The sequence below is a fragment of the Xyrauchen texanus genome, chromosome 17 (assembly GCF_025860055.1).
Source record: "Xyrauchen texanus isolate HMW12.3.18 chromosome 17, RBS_HiC_50CHRs, whole genome shotgun sequence".
In the NCBI taxonomy this organism is placed as follows: Eukaryota; Metazoa; Chordata; class Actinopteri; order Cypriniformes; family Catostomidae; genus Xyrauchen; species Xyrauchen texanus.
Window position 1 is genome coordinate 32342473 of NC_068292.1, and position 20159 is coordinate 32362631.

Consider the following 20159-nt stretch of genomic DNA (forward strand, 5'->3'; position numbering starts at 1 on the left):
TAGGTGTCCAGACGCGTTGTGGTCACAACAGATGCCTCTCAACTGGGTTGGGGCATGTTTGCTACGGGAACTCAGCCACAGGCTCCTGGACGGGGCCCCACCTGCGTTGGCACATCAACTGCCTTGAGTTGTTTGCTGTACTCCTTACCCTGAAGAGGTTTATCCCGCTGACTCTGGGGGTCTCAGTGGTCAGGCACTCCACAGCTAAAAGTTGTCCCATATTTGCTTCCATTTGCCCATTAAACCCCTCGAGCCTTGCCTGGATTTACCCAAGAAAAACGAAGTCCATTCAGTCATTGTTCTAATTGTCTCGAGGGCGGTACACGTACATGGTTTCGTCCCTCGCACCAATGCGTACAATGGCAGGTGAAATTAATGGGCAAATATCCATGAACCCTCTAAGTTCCCTTACATGTCACAACTCGCCTGCCATTTCCTCCTTTGGAGACAGCCACAACTCAGGTTGCTGCTCGCCACTCACATCCCTGGCGACCGCAACACGATGGCAGACGCACTGTCGTGGCAGGTTGCACTCAGCGGAGAGTGGAGGCTCCACCCCCAGGTGGTCCAGCTGATTTGGGGCTGCTTCGGCAGAGCACAGACAGATCTCTTTGCCTCCCAAGACAACGCCCACTGCCCGCTCTGGTACTCCCTAACGGAAGGTCCCCTAGGCACAAATGCGCTGGCACACAGCTGGCCCCGGGGGCTGTGCAAGTATGCATTTTCCCCAGCGAGCCTTCTTGCACTGGTGCTGTGCAAGGTTAGGGAGGACGAGGAACAGGTCACCTAGGTGGCTCCTTATTGGCCCACCTGGACCTGGTTCTCGGATCTCACGCTCCTCACAACAGCACCCAGACCTCTGGAATCTCCACGTCTGCCCCCTGGACGGGATGTGGAAGACTTAAGCGGTCTACCACCTGCAGTCGTAGACACGATCAACCAAGCTAGAGCTCCCTCTACCAGGCAGCTTTATGCCCTCAAGTGGCATCTGTTTGCAAATTGGTGTTCTTCCAGATCTGAAGACCCACAGAGATGTGCAGTTCGGTCAGTGCTTTCATTCCTGCATGAGATGCTGGCTGTCCCCCTCCACCTTGAATGTGTATGTCACTGCTATCGCAGCCCACCACGACGCAGTAGAAGACAAGTCCCTTGGTAAGCATGACTTGGTTATCAGATTCCTTAGTGGCATCCGGAGGTTGAACCTGAATAATAAAGATTTATCAGAAACAAAACCCTCTTTTAAATTCTCTATTATATTGTATGATGGATAATAGATTATGAAAATGGACTGAATGCAGTCCATATTTTGAAAATGTACCCTTTGAGGTTTTGTCATCTCACAAATGCATATTGCGATTTCAGTCTTAATTCAGTCTATTGTGCAGCATTAATGGATATAAAACTGATGTCTGAGAAGTCAAAGTCAACTGGTTTTAAATTTTGGATGGTTTCCCTCATCATATAGCCTATAGGTAAGTGCCGCTTTAATAACTGTCAAGTCCTTATATGGTGGTTTTTCCACATCAATGTGAGATCGAGAAAGAATATACATTTTATATAACATGTTTGTAAGGAGTGTCAACTATTCTACATATTGTGGCTACTATTATTTAAATTTAAAAATTGCATTTAAATTCAACAAGTTTTTACAAAGTGTGCTACTAATTCATTTACAAGTTGTAACAAAAATGTATTATATTCCCTCACTACCCTAGTGTAGCCTATGACAAATTTAATAGAGCTGAAATAGTGATATGACATTTATTATCAATCTATTTCTGCCTAAAGTTCAGTTAGTGTTACAATAGTAAATTCAAGGATGGTGATGTATAATTCTGTGCTGATTCAAATGGTTTCCACTTTTCGCACCTTGCTTAATACTGCAAGTTAAAGAGCTTAATTTTTAAGAGCTTTTTGCTCCCGCTGCTCTGTCCATTGAGCCGTATCCATTTACAGAGCCATTCAGGTGCATTAGCTGAGGATGTGCCTCCACCTGTCTATTTGACTCTGCTAAACCAGATACTTCAGATGTGTCCCTAAATTTCAAAATCAGATGAACTGCGGTACAAATGCATTCCAACCTGTAGCAACCCATATAACTGAGAACCAACTGATATACTCCAAGTCTAGATAAACGTTTTAATGCAAAGAGGAACTTGACAACAGATTTGATTATTATGACTGATAAACGCCCCCATTTGTAAAGTAATGCCCCCCTCTCTACTAATTTGCTCTCAATGCGCCCTGGCATCCTTTGACCGCCCCCGTTGAGAACGCCTGAACCAGCACATTCAGCCCCTTAATTTTGTAAAACACATTTGAAGCAGCAAGCAACAAGGGTTTTCAAACTTTTTGATGCTAAGGACCCCCAAATATGATCCCTTGTGAGGGGCCCCCTTACTAAAATATACGGGAAGCTACATATGTTTTCATGTTTAAAGACACATTTATATGCCATGAGACTAAAGCCAAAACAAACAATTATATTATAATCTGGAAAATATTTACTTTGTATTAAGTTCACTAATTTAGTTTAAACAAAATGATCTTATTATGTTGCCATTGATGAGTGCTCATTCATATGATACCGGAATACCCGAATACCGTTACCAGAACTGAGTACCAATGAGCAAAGATGGCAGCTTCCAGATTGCGTACCTCAGGGGAACTCTGTGCTAGCCAAACAGATCACTTTGACATGAATGGGAATGCTAATTACGAGGTTTCTCCAGGAATTTAGAGCACCTTGGGATGAACCTACCAATGTTTGCTCATGACATAATGCTGTTTAGACATATCTCTGAGAATGAATCCTCAAGTTCTAGAGAGAAACTTCCAACTTTTTGAGAGAGAGAGAGAGAGAGAGAGTAGTGGTGACCACTTGCAAACACACTTAAATCTCCCCTTTGGAGTCCGCTTCCCTTCCTTAAAATAAATGGCCCAGTTGTTGACATGATCAAAACATTTTGGGCACCATAATTTTCAAAACCTAAAATGGAGACCTTCACATCCATTAACCGAAAGTCACAGCGGCAGATGCACTTTCCACCCCAGCTGAGTAAATTTTGTCTCTACCAGCCAATTTTCAGCCAGCTTTCACTGACATCCCTGAGCCCATTTTCACTGCATCAGTCATGGTCTGATTTGGGCCTGCATGTGTCTGTGACACAGGACAGCTGCAGCATGCCATCAGAAGCTGTCACCTGTGATGAATTCCAGCACTATTCCAGACAGCATGTTGCTAATCATCACTAGCCCCTCATCATTAGCCCTCACCTTTCCCTCTGACCAATGGATCCTGTCAATTAATATTAATTAAATCACATGACATTTTCTTTGCCCTTGCTTTGAGCCTGTAAGAGAATATCTCAAATTCACTGGGAAAATCTCTTATTCCTCTGGCCAATTCATTAACACTTGACTATCAAGTGTTAATACATCATCATGGATTGCAAACGTCATGGTTAGTGCCGTAACCTCCGTTCCCCGAGGGAGGGAATGAGACTTTGTGTCGAATGAAGTGACACAAGGGGTCTTCCTTGGACGCCAAATCGTACCTCTGAACCGGAGAAAATGTCAAGTTGGCAGACAGAATTTGCATGCCCCGCCCAGGACATAAGGATATAAAGGGAAGTGGGGCAGCGAATGCCAGTCAGGATTTTGCACTGAGGAGCCGAAAATGAAGCACGGCCATTTACAGTGCTACGTCTAGTGCTGTGGCAGGAGGGAAACAATTTCTCGTTCCCTCCCTCAGGGAACAAGAGGTTACGTCAGTAACCATGACGTTCCCCTTCTGTCACTCACTCAACGTTGTGTCGAATGAAGTGACACAAAGGGTCCATAAAGAAGCGCCATGCACTGACTGTGTTACATGACTGTCGAAACAGGTGCACAGCAGGCTATTGCGTGTTAGAGGCGCCTGTGCCAGCTCCCCAATGCCCACAACTCTTTTTCTTGCATAAAAACCTTAGGTTCCCACACCCCAGAGGGGGGAAAAAAGGTGTTACATGCCTAGCATGGGAGCATGCCCAGCAGCCGCGGCCTTCTCTCTCACTATGTCTCTCACATAGGAAGTGAAGTCGGGGAAGCGGCCTTTCCCCAGGGGGGAGCAGGAGATAGCATGTCGGGAGCAGGAGGATGTCCCGAGGCTAGGGTGCTGAGAGAAGACTCGAAGCCCTTACCCTGCTCTGTGCACCCGGCAGGGGGTGGATTTAGAGACTGAGGAAGAGGCCTAAGGGGGCGTCTTCAGAACTCGTTATCGCTGGAATGCCGGGGCTGTAGGCCAGGCAAGAGGAAAAGTAGCTGTCGGAACCGCAAAATTTCCTATTCTTTCAGGAGGGAAAGACCCTGCGGAAACCACGCCCTGCCCAGTTTTAGAGGGAGGTTCTGTGTGGAAAATACACCATAAGGGTCATGAAGCCAGACGTGGGATATGGCGTGGTGGTAGGTCAAGCCTAATGAGGGGGGACTCTACAAGCACGGTGGCCGGGGCAGCGGGGCTGCCCGGGGGAAGCGCGGGTCCGCTGGCGAGGGGGACCGTACCGTGGAAAATACATCACAGGGAGTTAGCCTGAAGAGGGAACTATGCCTGTGGGGACCAACCCCAGTACAGAGCATTTGAGACTCGTAGTGGGTCTGGCCACGAATTGCTCCGCTGAATTCGCGGGCCAGAGGGCTAGGGAGGAGAAACATCCAGGCAGCAACGCTCAGTGGCTTACCTGGGACTGAAGGCGCACTGGATCAACTTGGTGAAGGGCGCAAGGTGCAAGCGGAACACCCGGTCGGTTGTGCCACGTTACGAGTTCTACCGGCTCGGACCTGACAAAACATGGGACGAGACCGACTCAACCCTCAGATTGTAAAACCTGGCAAAGGTATTGGGTGTTGCCCAGCCTGCTGCTCTGCAGATGTCTGCTAGGGAGGAGTGCCCATGAGGATGCCACACTTCTAGTAGAGTGTGCTCGAACCCGCAAGGAGCGGGCATGGCCTGGGTGTGATAGGCTAAGGTAATAGCAGTCTCCGGGCGCCTTTCAGGAACCTGATAATCAAGTCGTGATTACCAAGGGACTTGCCATCTACTGCATCGTGGTGGGCTGCGATAGCAGGTGGAGGGGGACAGCCTTCCCTCCAGCCTATCCTGCAGGAATAGAAGCACTGACCGAACTGCGCATCTCTAAGGGTCTTTGGCTCGGGAATAACACCAATTTGTGAACAAGCGCCACTTTAGGTCGTATAGTTGTCTGGTGGACGGAGCTCTGGCTTGGTTGATCGTGTCTACGACAGCAGGTGGTAGATACACTAGATCTTCTGCATCCCATTCAGGGGCCAGATGTGGAGGTTCCAGAGGTCTGGGTGCGGATGCCTGGGGGTGCCCCGTCCCTGAGAAAGAAGGTCCTTCCTCAGGAACATTTTCCAGGGAGGGGGCTTTTGCGAGGAGCGTGAGATCCGAGAACCAGGTGCAGGTGGGCCAGTAGGGGGCCACCAGGATGACCTGTTCCTCATCCTCCCTGATCTTGCACAGCACCGATGCAAAAAGGCTCACTGGGGGAAATGCGTTCTTGCACAGCCCCCGGGGCCAGCTGTGTGCCAACCCGTCTGTCCCGAGAGGGGCTCCTATCAGGGAGTACCAGAGCAGGCAGTAGGAGTTGTCTTGGGAGGCAAAGAGATCTATCTGTGCCTTGCCAAATCGGTCCCATATGAGCTGAGCCACCTGGGGGTGGAGCCTCCACTCTCTGCTGGGAGAAACTTGTGGCGACAGCGCGTCCGCCGTAGTGTTGCGGTTGCCAGGGATGTGAGTGGCAAGCAGCGACTGGCTCAAAAGGAGGAGATGGCAGGTGAGTTGTGACATATGACGAGAGCGCACGCCGCACTGGTGATTTATGTACGCTACAGTTGCGGTGCTGTCTGAATGGATCAAGACGTGCTTGCCTCAGATTAGTGGGAGAAAAATCCAAAGGGCAAGAATTACAGCAATCAACTCTAGGCAATTGATGTGCCAATGCTGCCGGGGTCCTTTCTAGGGGCCAGCGGCAGTGCGCCCGTTGCACACGGTGCCCCAACCCTGTCGAGAGGCGTCTGTGGTTACCACGACACGTCTGGACACCTGCTGCAGGGGGGACTCCGGTCCGCAGAAAGCAGAGGTCTGTCCAAGGGTTGAAAGTCTGACGGCAGGAAGGGGTGATTGTCACATGTGTGTGCCTTGGCACCATGCCCATCTCGGGACTCGAGTCTGTAGCCAGTGCTGTAGCGGTCTCATATGCATCAACCCGAGCAGCGCGACCGCGGCTGAGGATGCCATATGTCCCAGGAGCCTCTGGAATTGTTTTAGAGGAACCGTTGTGCTGGGCTCGAAGTGAGCAAGGCACAAGAGCACTGACTGAGCATGCTCGTTGGTGAGCCGCGCTGTCATTGAGACTGAGTCTAACTCCATGCCGAGAAAAGAGATACTCTGAACCGGGTCGAGCTTGCTCTTTTCCCAGTTGACCTGAAGCCCTAGACGGCTGAGGTGCCTGAGCACCTGGTCCCTGTGGGCACATAGTAACTCGAGAGTGGGCCAGGATGAGCCAGTCATCGAGGTAGTTGAGTATGCGGATGCCCACTTCCCTTAGGGGGGCAAGAGCGGCCTCTGCGACCTTCATGAAGACGCGAGGGGACAGAGACAGGCCGAAGGGGAGGACCTTGTACTGATATGCCTGGCCGATGAACGCGAACCATAAGAAGGGTCTGTGTCGCGGCAGAATGGAGACGTGGAAGTACGCATCCTTCAGGTCTACCGCCGCAAACCAATCTAGCTGTCGAACGCAGGTGAGAATCTGTTTCTGTGTGAGCGGGAGTCTGTACAAAGCCTGGTTGAGAACTTGCAGGTCCAAGATTGGTCGCAACCCTCCTCTTTTCTTGGGTACGATGAAGTAAGAAGAAACCCTTCTTCATCTCGGTTGGAGGGACGGGCTCTATTGCATCTTTGAGGAGCAGGGTGGAGATTTCTGCTCTTAAGGCACGGCGAGGGAGCTACGTCCGGGGAACCGGGACTGTAGAGTTCTATGGCCAGGGTGCTGCAAGAATGGTCCTGTAGCGTCTGGAGGAATCAATGAATGGAGAATCATGGACTCGGCTATTTTGGAGACAAAAGGACCTCTGTAAGATCACGGAAATGGTCTGTGTTAGTATGAGGAACTTTTGTCAGAGAGACAATCCAACTATTGACAGAGGATCCTCGTGATCCCCCCCCCCCCACACACATGTGACATCCTCGTGTTACCATGTGAGGAAAAACCATGTGGAACTTTGAATTAGAAATGTGTGTGCCTTTCCCATAAAGCCTAAAAGGGCTTATTTTTAATGAAAAGTGTTTTAATCTCTGTGTGCTGTGCATTTTGGTGTTAGATCAAAACTAGTAGAATGGTTTAACATGTGTGTAGTTTTAAACCCTGAGGTTTCATATTTAACAGCCCAAGGGTGTATATTCCTTTTAAGTGATACCAAACACATTTTTCTTGGTATCAAATTAAACCTTACGATGTGTCCTAACGGAATATACATATAAGATAACCTTAGAACTGTGTTCTGTTAGTTTTTATCATCTTTTGAGTTGTTCAAAGCGAAGGTCTGACTAAATCATGAAGTATGCAAATGAGCTTTGACCAGACAAAGGGAGCAAATTCGCGCCCAAAACGGAGGAGGCCTCATTGGGTCACTTCTCACACAGGAGGCGTGACCTCCCTACTTTAAAGGTCAGATCCAGCATTGACTCGCTCTCTTCTTGCCGCGCTCTCTTCTTGCCGCGCTCTTCAACCCAACTCCCAACTTCACTTCTTCTCCCGATCTTCTGCAACTCCTTGGAACACTCGTCAACTATTCAACTCCACGCTCTGGAAACACCGCACCGAAGTCCTCTGTCTCAAGAACGCCACGAGGACACGCAGTCTCGCTCAAGCAACACAAAAGGTCTAGTGTGCAAGTATGATTTCACCTGAAATTCCAACGCGTTAAAGTGTGTAATTCCAGTTGCTGGCTCTTAAAGGGTTAATTGTTGTAATAAGTTTGCCATACCTCCAATAATTCTTCACTTTCCCTTACTGCATTTATTTCGTTTATTTTATGCTTATTCTGTGTTATATGTATGTTTGTCAATTGCACTGATATATCAGAGTGCCTTGTATTAAACTCAATTATACGCGTAATTGTCTGTGTGTGTTGGTTACAGAATAAAGCCTCTTTAATGTGCGATTTTAAGCTACGAGCTGATATTATCAAAGTAAGTTAACGTGCTTTTGATGAGTAGGCTTATAACTAGGAATAACCCCTCTGGAGAATTGATCAAAGTACCGAATAAAGTGGTTCGGCGGACGAACTGACTGGTTGCGGTATCCTACGGGTCAATTCCATTACGGGGTTATTAAAATTAATATAGCCTGTCTGCATAGAATATATATTCCTAATTAAATATAATTCGTTGTGTTTAATTATCTATATATTTTTGAAGCAGACTCTTGGACTATATAAGCCCTTTTTGGGGCGTTTTTACATGTATGGGTGGTCGGGTCACACTGTATGATTAATCATTGATTTCGATCAGTAATATTAATTGTACATTCCCCAAACCTGACCTGTTCACACCCTACAGTCCACACATGCTGGATAACCCAGGGAGTGGGGAAATCGCTCTTTTATTGAACATGTTGGTACCGCAACCCGGAGAGGGTGCGGCAAATAAAATAAGGAAAACAAGGATTCTCCTCCTGGCCCTCCACCGGGGGACAGAGTGGTCTTGGTACCATCTCCGGTGCGAACATCTGACTACCTGGGTTGCCCGTCTCAGGAGGGCTTCTGAGCTTTTCTGGTCCAGTAAGGGGTCCTGCTTGTTGCACAACCATTTGGCTCCGAAGAAATATCTGACTGGCATTCGCTGCCCCGCTTCCCTTTATACCCATATGTCCGGGGCGGGGCATGCAAATTATGTCTGCCAACTTGACATTGGCCTTTTCTCAGGTTCAGAGGTACTATTTGGCATCCAAGGAAGACCCCTTGTGTTACTTCATTCGACACAACGTTTGGCCAAAAAAATCTAAAGGTTCATATCAAATTATTACAAAAAATGATCTACCACTTGTATATCAACAACTGTATACCACTTATTCACTGTTTTGATATCTTAAGAAAGTTTTCCTGAATTTTGAGACTATCTGAGACTAAGCTAATGTTTAAATAATCATAACTTAAAACCCTTGAGCAATGAGTCTCATGAGCAACCTCGGAGCAATATACATTTCCTTTGGGCTTTTTTCCTCTCAGCTCTCATTTAAAATCTTGTTTCTCTATTTATATGTATACGTGCACCATTTGATTATGTACAATACAACAAAGAGTATTTATTATTCTTTCTACAGAAGAAAAAAAAGCCTCAGTCTGGTCTCTGTCTGTCTCTTTCCCAGTACTCTTTTGAAGACTATTCATGCCTCTCTCTGTTATTGTCAAATTTAAAGGGAGCTCTCCCTTGATAAAACCTCTTGCTGAAATGTGAGACGCAAGATGCAATAAAATAAAGCACAAGCTCAATATGCCTTTTTGCAAGTACTCAGTTTAAGTCATAATTAATAATATATTTAACTTTATTAATAATATAATATTCATAATCAATAACATGTTGCATTGCTTTGCAGCTTTCATTTTCAGTCTATATTTAAACTATGACTTAGTCATAGGTTGGCATATCAAACATGATGTAATTCGTTTGTTGGCAATGTAGCATTTTCTTTTTAAGTTTATGTTTCCTTCAAAACTTAATCATGGGCACGTGTGCTACTCAGAAACTATGAGATTACTGCAATACTGCAGTACAGAGATCTTCAAAGCAATGATTTTAATCTGTATCAGGGCAAAAATAAACTTTATCTGGACCAAAATAGACATACTTCCCTTGCCAATTGTGTGAGTATTAATTTGCTATGGAGGCAGCTTGCTGTTGTTGCTATGGTAGCTTGTCCTCTCTGAGATGTCTATCAATAAATAGACCTTCAATGTGATGGAAATTTGGAAACATCAACTATTGTAAGATGAGGAAAAGCTTACAGAGGGAAAAGTTTACAGGGTTTTGTACTGACTTTTTTCAAGACCATATAATTTGGACTATGCTATCCAAATAATTTGGTATGATTACGATTCATTTAAAAATCAACTTTATATTTGTTAGTGAAAAATAAAACCAGTAAACAAACAAGACAAAGCAATAATTTACCCTAAAATAAAAATTCAGACATGATTTACTCACCATCATGAAATTCCAAACCGGTATGACATTCTTTCTCAAAATCTTTGACATCTGTTGCATTGTTTTTGGGGAAAGTATTTCTTTAATTGTCTTAGTAGATATCAAAGTAATAAACAAATGAGACAGTAGGTTAGAGCTTAATAATTATGTCGACTGCATAGCCCAGATATTTTGGTCTTGGAAAAATACAGTACACAGTTTTATGAATGGTAACAGATGGTTCTATTTAGCAGATTTTGCTAAGATTTCTTTCTTTGGCATCGTTTATTTTTCTTGGCCCATTAGTGGCTTAATACAGTAGTTAATCCTTTTGCAGTGAGCAGTAAAAACATAACCCAATTTTACCACATTGCGAAAACACGGAAGATAAAATGGATAATATAACCGAAACTTAACTGAGGAGACTAATTCTAAAAGTTCACGTCAGCAGTTGCTGATTTATTAGCCTGTATAATAGCTGCATGATAATGTGAAGACTAATACAAAGTATGAGTGTGATGGCAGATATGAGATCCAACTGAGATTTATTTTGAACCATTCCTGTAATGTATTCCACACCAGATTTATCCATCCATGCTTCCTATAGTTCTTGGAGACTCATAAGACACAACTTAGAAGGACTGATTATTCACCCTCACGAAAAATAATAAAGCAATGTTACAATCCTCCTGTAATTGTCACAAAAGGTGCCATGTAGAATCACCATTATAAAAAGTGATGAAAATGGGGAAGATCAAAAAAATAGCTTTGGCCATTGTTATTCTAGAACTTTTCAGCCATTGTGATGTACTCCTAGTAACTTAAATGGGGAGGGAAGAGTGGGATTTGTATTCAATACCTCTTTTAGGACTGAAATGCTGTTTTTACAGTTAGTTCTTGTCCTCTAATTAGACAAGAAGTGTTCCAAGAGTGCTGCTATATTGCACAACAGCACTAAATTTAATTTGCTCAACATTCAATTCTCCTTTGTAGAACTGTTGTTTAAAAACAAAATCCCACTCACGATCATGCTTTAAATATAAACACGGTTGTTTTTATCAGCTTTCTTGTGTGGTATTGTTTTATTATAATACTGTAACAGGTGGGTTGAAAATAATCCCACAGGATGCACAAATATCTTTTTGGGTTTTATTCTGATGGCTGTTTATTAAAAAGGATAAAAGAACAGCGGTTGACAGGGCTGTATTATATATAAAACAAGAAAAAAAAGAAAACACAAAAATGAAATATGGTTCAACGAAATAAGGTACAATGAACTACAGTAGGTGCTAATGTCAAAAGAAAATACAAACAGGGCATTAGCCTACCCATAAGCAGGGTTGGGAGGGTTATATTTGAAATGTATTCCACTACAGGTTACAGAATAGGCTACATGCTGTAAAAAGTCATTTGTAATGTATTCCATTAGATTACTCAAGGTCAGTAACATATTCCAAATACTTTGGATTACTTCTTCAGCACTGGTTGATTTTTTCACTTGTTTTGATTATAAAAATCTGCCAGTACAGTAAAACAAAATACACATGTTAAAAATACATTCTCTGAAAAACCTAAATATCTTATGCAGTGTTGTTACTAAAACAAGATCAATCGAATTGATCTTGTTTTAAGGATTTTAAGATATTTTTACAGGAAAACAATACAAAAAATATTATGAAGAATACAATGTTTGCCCTAATATCAATGGTCTTACTAGAAAAAATGATATAATGATCCAACGTGAATTTTCTTGATAGAAAAATATGATCGTGCCTGGTAACATGTGCATGTAAAATGGCTAGAAATAGCATTTTAGCTTAGCGTAAAGCTGACAATTTACACAAGGTTTATTTATATTTCTTCTGCTCCAAACTTACTTCTCTGACTGCTTGTATGAATGTAACACATCATAAGAAAGTGTTTTACCTCTGTTCAAATGCATTTTGGATTGCATCATTTATTTGGATAAATGTTTTCCATCTGAAAGGACTAAATATTAAATTAAACAAGAGACAATAAAATGCAAAGTAATCTCTTCAGTAATCAAAATACTTTTTAAATGTAACTGTAAATTTTATATTTATCTCAAACGATGAACAAAACAGGGAACTCTCCTTCACAACACATGTTCTCATTTCTCATATTGCAAAACTCTGGTGTCGCAAAACTTCTGTTCTTAAAGGAGCCACATCCAATTTATGATGATATAGATTACATTAAATGTCTCCACTTGGCTACAATACTAATAACATCTTGACAGATTATTTTTATTTATATTGATTTACTATGGGATTTCTCTCACAAAAGTGTCCACCCAGAATTAACTAAATAATAAATATTTCTTTGCATGGCATTATGCTAAACAAATGGTAATATTTAATAGGAAGAAATTGATTAATGAACAGCTTTCAATAGAATTGTGGTTAATTTGATGAGGTGAAATTGCAGTAGCCATCATTTTTTGTGCAAATGTTACAAAATGACATCTCAGTAGATTTAACTGGAAATATGATTATGAGTTAATTTGCCTGTGAAAGCTTGTTTATACTTTATTCTCCACTGCTTAAAGGTGGCTTTGAATATCTTGCATTCCCACTTATCTGAAAAGTAAAGTACAAGTAAACGAGCTGCGGAAATAGAGTGGCTCTTTAAATACCTGCCATCTGTAAGTGCTGCACGTCTGACGCTCTCCCAATTAAAGTGGCTGAATTTTGCTCTAATTTATGTTACAAGAACAAAAAGACATATTTGTGTCTGCATAATTCAGCAAAATAGTGCATTAAAATGGTTTGGCACTTCAGAATTGACCGCTAAATAGTGTTCTCTCTCTCAATGACCAGCACAAATACTTTACTGTGAGTTTTCCATTTAGAGATTCACGTAGTCGACATTATCATTCTTTCCAAGATTGAAAACATCTTCAGGCAAAGTGTCGAACTTGACTTTCCCTCCTGTCTGCATGAATGGGGTGGACAGAGAGCAGGCTTGCAAGAGTCCACTGTACATTTCAGCTCTTGGTGTAAAAAAACCTATTTGAAACAAACATGGCAGAGAGAAGAGTCCTGCGACTGGCAGGCTGCCACCAAATGCAAATGAGCTAATTAACGACAGCACGCAGTTGGTGGCGAGGGATGACATGTGTCATTAATGGGTAAATTACAACATTATGAGAGGGGCCTTGTAAGACACAATCTATAAAGAGGAGTCTTGTTGGAGATCTGGCATCCGGTGTTACTCGCAATATGGGGGTGACCACCTGTGTGAGACGGAGTCTGTCTGTGTTGTAGGACCTCTGTTCATACATAATTGCTGGCTGAAATTTTATACATATTTATACATAATAGTTAAGTCCCATTGTAACAGGTTTATTGCTGTGGCTGTCTGATTATAATTTAATGACATGCTCCAAGGACTTTGCAAATAGATTGTAGAAGAGATTCACATAGCTATTTAATAAATGCTGAAAGGTCACCCACTTCCTCTCAATGTATCACCAGAGGGAGGGTACCTTTAATGTAATCTGTTACATATTCCTTAGAAAATTTTTATCAGTAATTTAACTCAAATGCTACATATGAAAGTAACCTAATCTGATTACTTTAGTTTAGAGATGCACCGATGTAACACTGGTTTTAGCTGAACAATTACCGGATATCAGACGATTTTTCAGGCCTTGCTTTACCATTTGTAAGTCCATATGCAGCTTTCAGTAAGTAAAGAAATGACATTCAATTAAAACAGATTGCTTTGCCTCTGCTTTCTGATTTCATTAGACACTTTATTGTGGAAAAACATTTGGTGACAGAATCACTATGGATTACAATCAGCGTTTGTGATGATATGTAGCTGAGTGTAATTAAAACATTCAGATCAGCTTGATGTTTTGTCAGTACTTTAGTAGAATAAGCTCTTTGGTCACTTGAAGAGAACACAAGAGCCTGCCCCGACAACAGAAATATTTTTTCTGTCATTTTGGTTCCTTTTTTCCATTGCTGGAACAATTAACTCAGCAGTGAGTCCCGACAGTCAAGTGATTAACATTAATGCACCCTTGTCTTTTACCTACTGGCCAGCAATTATGTTAAAGGGGTCATCAAATATTGATATTTAGACATATAATAGGTAACTATACTATAAAAACATACTGTACTTTTCAGGAGTCAAAACTTCCTCCTCAGTCTAAAAAGAGCATTTATAGTTCCCACTATTGAAACGTCTCATTTTCAAAACTGTTTCATCATGACATCACAAAACATTGCTCAGTTATATTTACATGCCCACCGGTAAATGTGTCGTCGCACCCTTGGCCCCGCCCACCGGTGCTCAGTTTGTATCATAAACAGAGAGGGAGAGAGACAGGTCTAGTGTTACCAACTATTCTTGAACACCAAAAGGGGACTCTTCTGGCAATTTTTCAATTTTGTTGTGCATATAACATGAATTACATCACAGTAATATTTCGGTAGTGAAATGAGGTTCAATGGATTAACAGAAACTGTGCGATATGCATCATAACGAAATTAGACCGGGGCATAAATTTGGGCACCCTTGTAATTTTGTTGATTTGAATACCTGTAACTACCTAGCACTGATTAATTGGAACACAAAATTGGAGTCATTTGAGGTATGCAAATGCACATTTGGACAAGCCAGCTTCATTCTGGAAGAAGGTGCTGTGGACTGATGAAACAAATCTGGAGTTATTTGGTCATAACAAGGGGCGTTATGCATGGTGGCAAAAGAACAGCGTTCCAAGACAAACACTTGCTACCCACAGTAAAATTTGGTGGCGGTTCCATCATGCTGTGGGGCTGTGTGGCCAGTGCCGGTACTGGAATCTTGTTCAAGTTGAGGGTCGCATGGATCCCACTCAATATCAGCAGATACTTGAGAATAATGTAGAGGAATCAGTCACAAAGTTGAAGTTACGTCGGGGCTGGATATTTTAACAAGACAATGACCCAAAACACTGCTCAAAATCTACTCTGGCATTTATGCAGAGGAACAAGTACAATGTTCTGGAATGGCCATCCCATTCCCCAGACCTGAATATCATTGAAAATCTGTGGGGTGATTTGAAGTGGGCTGTCCATGCTCGGCAACCATCAAACCTAACTGAACTGGAGAAGTTTTGCAAAGAGGAATGGTCCAAAATAGACACAGACACTCATTACAGGCCATAGGAAGCATCTAGAGGCTGTTATTTCTGCTAAAGGAGGCTCAACTAAATATTGATGTGATATTTCTGTTGGGTTGCCCAAATTTATGCACCTGTCTAATTTCGTTTTGATGCATATAGCACATTTTCTGTTCATCCAATAAACCTCATTTCACTACTGAAATATCACTGTGTCCTTCAGTTATTTGATCAAAATGAAATTGCTGATCCAAACACTCAATTATTTATAAATTAAAATCATGGAAATTGTCAGGGGTGCCTAAACTTTTGCATACCTGTATGTGTGAGCAGGGTCGGAAATAAAATTTTTAGCCCACCAAGGTGGCTGGGGTATTTTTTATTATTGCATTTGAAAATTGTTTTTTAAAGACATTTGAGAGAAATAAACAATACTGTATGCATGTTTAAAAGTAAACTGCCTTTTTTTTAAAGAAATGTATAGTTTTATTATTTATGAAATATGTAATTGCCAGTCCATTATTTTTAATGTTATTCACTTATTACAACAAAACTAAATTTGTATTTTAAAGCACATGTTATATGTTATATGAATGACCAGTATGTAACACTCATGAGTCTGAAGTACACACAACACAGTAGCAGTTCTTGGTTTACTTTGAGTGAGTAAATTAATTAAGTCAGCTCCAACAGATTCATAAGACTTTTTGATTCACTAAAAAGAACCGGCTCAAAGAGTCGTGTGTTTGAGAATCAGTAGCAGAAGCAGTGTTGCTGTGGCGCTTAATAGTAATACAGAAAACAGAGTATTTATCTGAGTATTTTAATCCGGTTTTATCTCTGCATCACCGGAATAATGCACATTCAAGAACCGTTAATGAAAGCATGCATCATAAAAATAATTTGGTTTTTATATTAATGCAATCATTACCAGAGAATTTGTATGTGTGTTTGTAGATAATTCAAACTTACTTGCACACCCGATGTAAATCCAAGAGCAGCCTTACCTTCATGCCAATGGCATGAATGCTCCTGTACATTAATTTCATCTTGCATCGAGATGTACTGTTAACGGAACGTGTCCACTGGCACGGAAGAAATCCTCTCAGTCCCACTCATCACACCAGAGAACTGCTGCTTCAGGGTGAGTTTGTAATAAACAGAACCAGTGTGTATTTTATACTATTAGCTTTCAGTATAGGAGCAATGATGTCATCTTAAATATGCACGATTACAGTTGGAAAAATGCCAACTTCATTTTCAAATGCCTTAAGTACACAAAAAGTGTTGATTTATTAAACGTTTGCTGACCCAGCTACAGAATTGCCAGAAAGAATGTGTGCAATCATCATCTGAAAACTGGATTAACAGCACTGAATACACCTTCGCTCACCACACGCCAATGGACAAAGCATTTGAGACTATTGATGAGCAGCAGGATTACAAACTTATAAGAGCCGTTCTATGTAAACACCTGTGTTACTGACTGTACTGTAAGAACATTAAAAAAAATTAATGTACAGTAAAAGACTAACCAGACTTTACAATAGACTATTCAGAAATCAGTTAATGTGAGTTTAGAATGTTAATGTGAGGCATTAATGTGTTTGTTTCAATATTTTGTTTATAACTAAGGCCAGTTACTCTGAAAAATAAAAGACATGTAGAGACTTTGACAGTTAATTACATGTCTATGTAACCGGTGGCTCGCGACACCAGTTATGAAAACACTTGTCTGCGTTGTGGAGCGTCGTGGAGACAGACACGGGACAACAGTGAGTTTACTGATATACAAAACATACAAGAGCAGCGTCTGAGTAAATCGCCCTTATATTGCTCTCTTCAGTGCATTAACAATGCCAAGAGGAAGAAAATACAGAGAAAACATACCTGATATACAAAACATACAAGAGCAGCGTCTGAGTAAATCGCCCTTATATTGCTATATAAAACAAATGTGATGTACATATAATCAACATGTGCTTTCATCTCCACAAATATAGGCCAAAGTCAAAAATATAACTTAATTAGGGTAAAATGATCAAAATAACCACACAGATAAGTAAAATAACATAATACACCTAACTTGCAGTTAAGATATTGACACAAACGCAACAATTAAAATAAAGATTAATTAAGATTAACAGGAGCCACAAATAACTCACCTCTTCAGTGCATTAACAATGCCAAGAGGAAGAGGAGGAGACAAAACAGTAAATTGTGTAGGCTCATGATGACATCACAGCAATTAAAGGGGAAAAACACTCATTCTTCAGGCAAGTATACCAGATATATATGAAAATAAACCATTTTGTGTGAATTATAATAAACAATACATATGTTTTAACAGTACACTTTCTGTTCCTGTTACATCTAAATATAATTGTCATTTTGACCAAGGTAGCATGAAAAAAATCGCAACAGGTTGGGTTGGCTTACACAATTAAAAAAAAAATTGAAGCATCCTCTGAAATTGCACTGAGTACTCAGTAGAGTAGTGGAGCACATGAGAGCTGTGCACAGGAGTGGCACCTATATTGCTTTTATTGACTATGTCAGGAGGATCCACCACAATATTTCTTAGGAAATTAAACATTTAATGGCAATCTGGTTGCACCAGCTGTGCGTAAGTTCTCATGTAAGTTAGGATGTAAAGTTCACACTAAGGGATTAGTAACTTAGTTTGTAACTAAGTCAGTGCTTAATTTGGTTGCACCACCTAAATTCTAAAATCTTAAGGCAAGACTTAACTAGTAGGTCGTAAGCTCTCCTTAAAGTAATGTGTAGTCGCATAATATGATATTTACCTGTATTGATCCAATAAGCATCCTTCAAATTTGTACACAGAAGTGTTAAAAAGCCGTGAACTTCAATTTGATCCCATTACAGATAATATTCAAACCTTGTTTGCTCACATAACTGTCAGCTGTAATAAATTAAATTCCCATTAACATACGATACGCAATAAAAGTGGTTACATTTGATAAATAGTATATTTGCCCCGTGTAAATAAAAATAAATAGGAACTGTATCTAAAATCAGTAAGGGGTGATAAATAAATACTGATACAACAGGCTGGAAAAATTGACATTTATTAATTTTAATATATTTCGTATAAGTTGAAACTTGACAACAGGCGACGCATCCTGAAAACTTCATCGATAGATCGGTTCATGCTAAAGAGCCGCTTAAAATAAATTTTGTTTTCTCTCTCGTAAATGTAAACGAGTGTATATTCCAACATCATCATATATGTCGAATTGATTGATGACTATCACGCAAAAAATGAGCACATTGATGTCATTAAGTGAGTCTGCTTTTTTATTCCATACATAGGGTTACGTTCTACCTAAGCTTAAGTTGTAACGTACGTATAGCTGGTGCAACCGGCCTCTGATGAGATCTGTAACGGTATACAATTCCCTGTTTTTGTATCCTTATTCTGTAATACTTTTCCAAGTATTCCGTTATTCCCAACATCAAAACAGCATTCACTTTGCAGGTGTCTCTTTTTAGCATTACTTCAGCATTAATATGTTTTCTACTTCAGGTGTGACAGCGTTAACAAATGAATTACATAATGTCCCCTTGAAACAGAAACAAAAGATAGAGAAAAAAGGAGAAAGACAATAAAACAATACATAGAACAAGTAATAGAGGAAAAAAGGAAAGAAATTCAATTTCTGTGTAGCAAGGCCCCTACGGGTCTTCAGTCTGGAAGCAACTTGTTCCTCCATGTTGTGCGGGTGTTGCAGGAAAAACAATCTCACTAATGGATGTTTCTGTGCCTTCCTTCTGGAGGGGAGAGGCAGAGTGGCAGTGGAGAAATGTATTTTGTTTTTTGGCCTTATTCCTCCTTTTCAGGCAAGATGAAATGCATGAATCGCTCATACACAGTAACTGATAATTTGTATCTTCTGTCTGGGACAGAAAGAAAGCATCATCAGAGGTGTTGCATCATGACTAAACCTCCAGGATTTAGTGTCAGAGGCCAGGAAGAACCACTTTAAAGGCCACTTTGCAATTGAAGTTAAGTCATTTGTGTTTGTGGGAATTTTTAAATCTTAAAGGGATAGTTCACCCAAAATGTTTTATTATCTCATCATTTACTCACCCTCATGCCATCTCAAACTGAATTTATTCTTATTCAAAAATATTTTGAAGGATGTATGATGTGTTTACATCCATCCGGTTTAAGTCATTGGGGTCTAAAATTCCAAAAAGAACAGAAAGGTAGCATAAAAGTAATCCAGAAGATTTGAGTGGCTTATTCCATGTCTTTTAAAATGTATGCCCTTTATCACTATAAATCTTGACATTTGGCCTTACTGGAACGCAATGCAGGCTACATGATGATGATTTTTTAATGCTACACGCTGTTGCCAGGCACTCCATCACAATAATATTTTTGTGTGAACTATCCATTTTAGCATAATGTCGTAGCTGCTCACTTCCATACAGCGAAAGTGGATGGTGAGCAAGGGAAAATTCCACCTGACAACCATGGTCACCACTCACTGCCGTTATGTGGAAAACAGCAGCTTGGACATTCTTCTATAAATAACTATTTTTGTGATTAAGGATTTTGAAAGACAAGACATGAGAGTATATGATGATAGAAATTAATTTTGGGGTAAATTGTTCCTTTGTTTATATTTGCATGTTAAACAGCTGTCCACTGATTATCTGCTGACTCAATTGCAGTTACAGTAGGATATAATCCAAATTTATTAAACTGCGGTTATTGTGATTGTGCTACATAACTGTAGCACAACA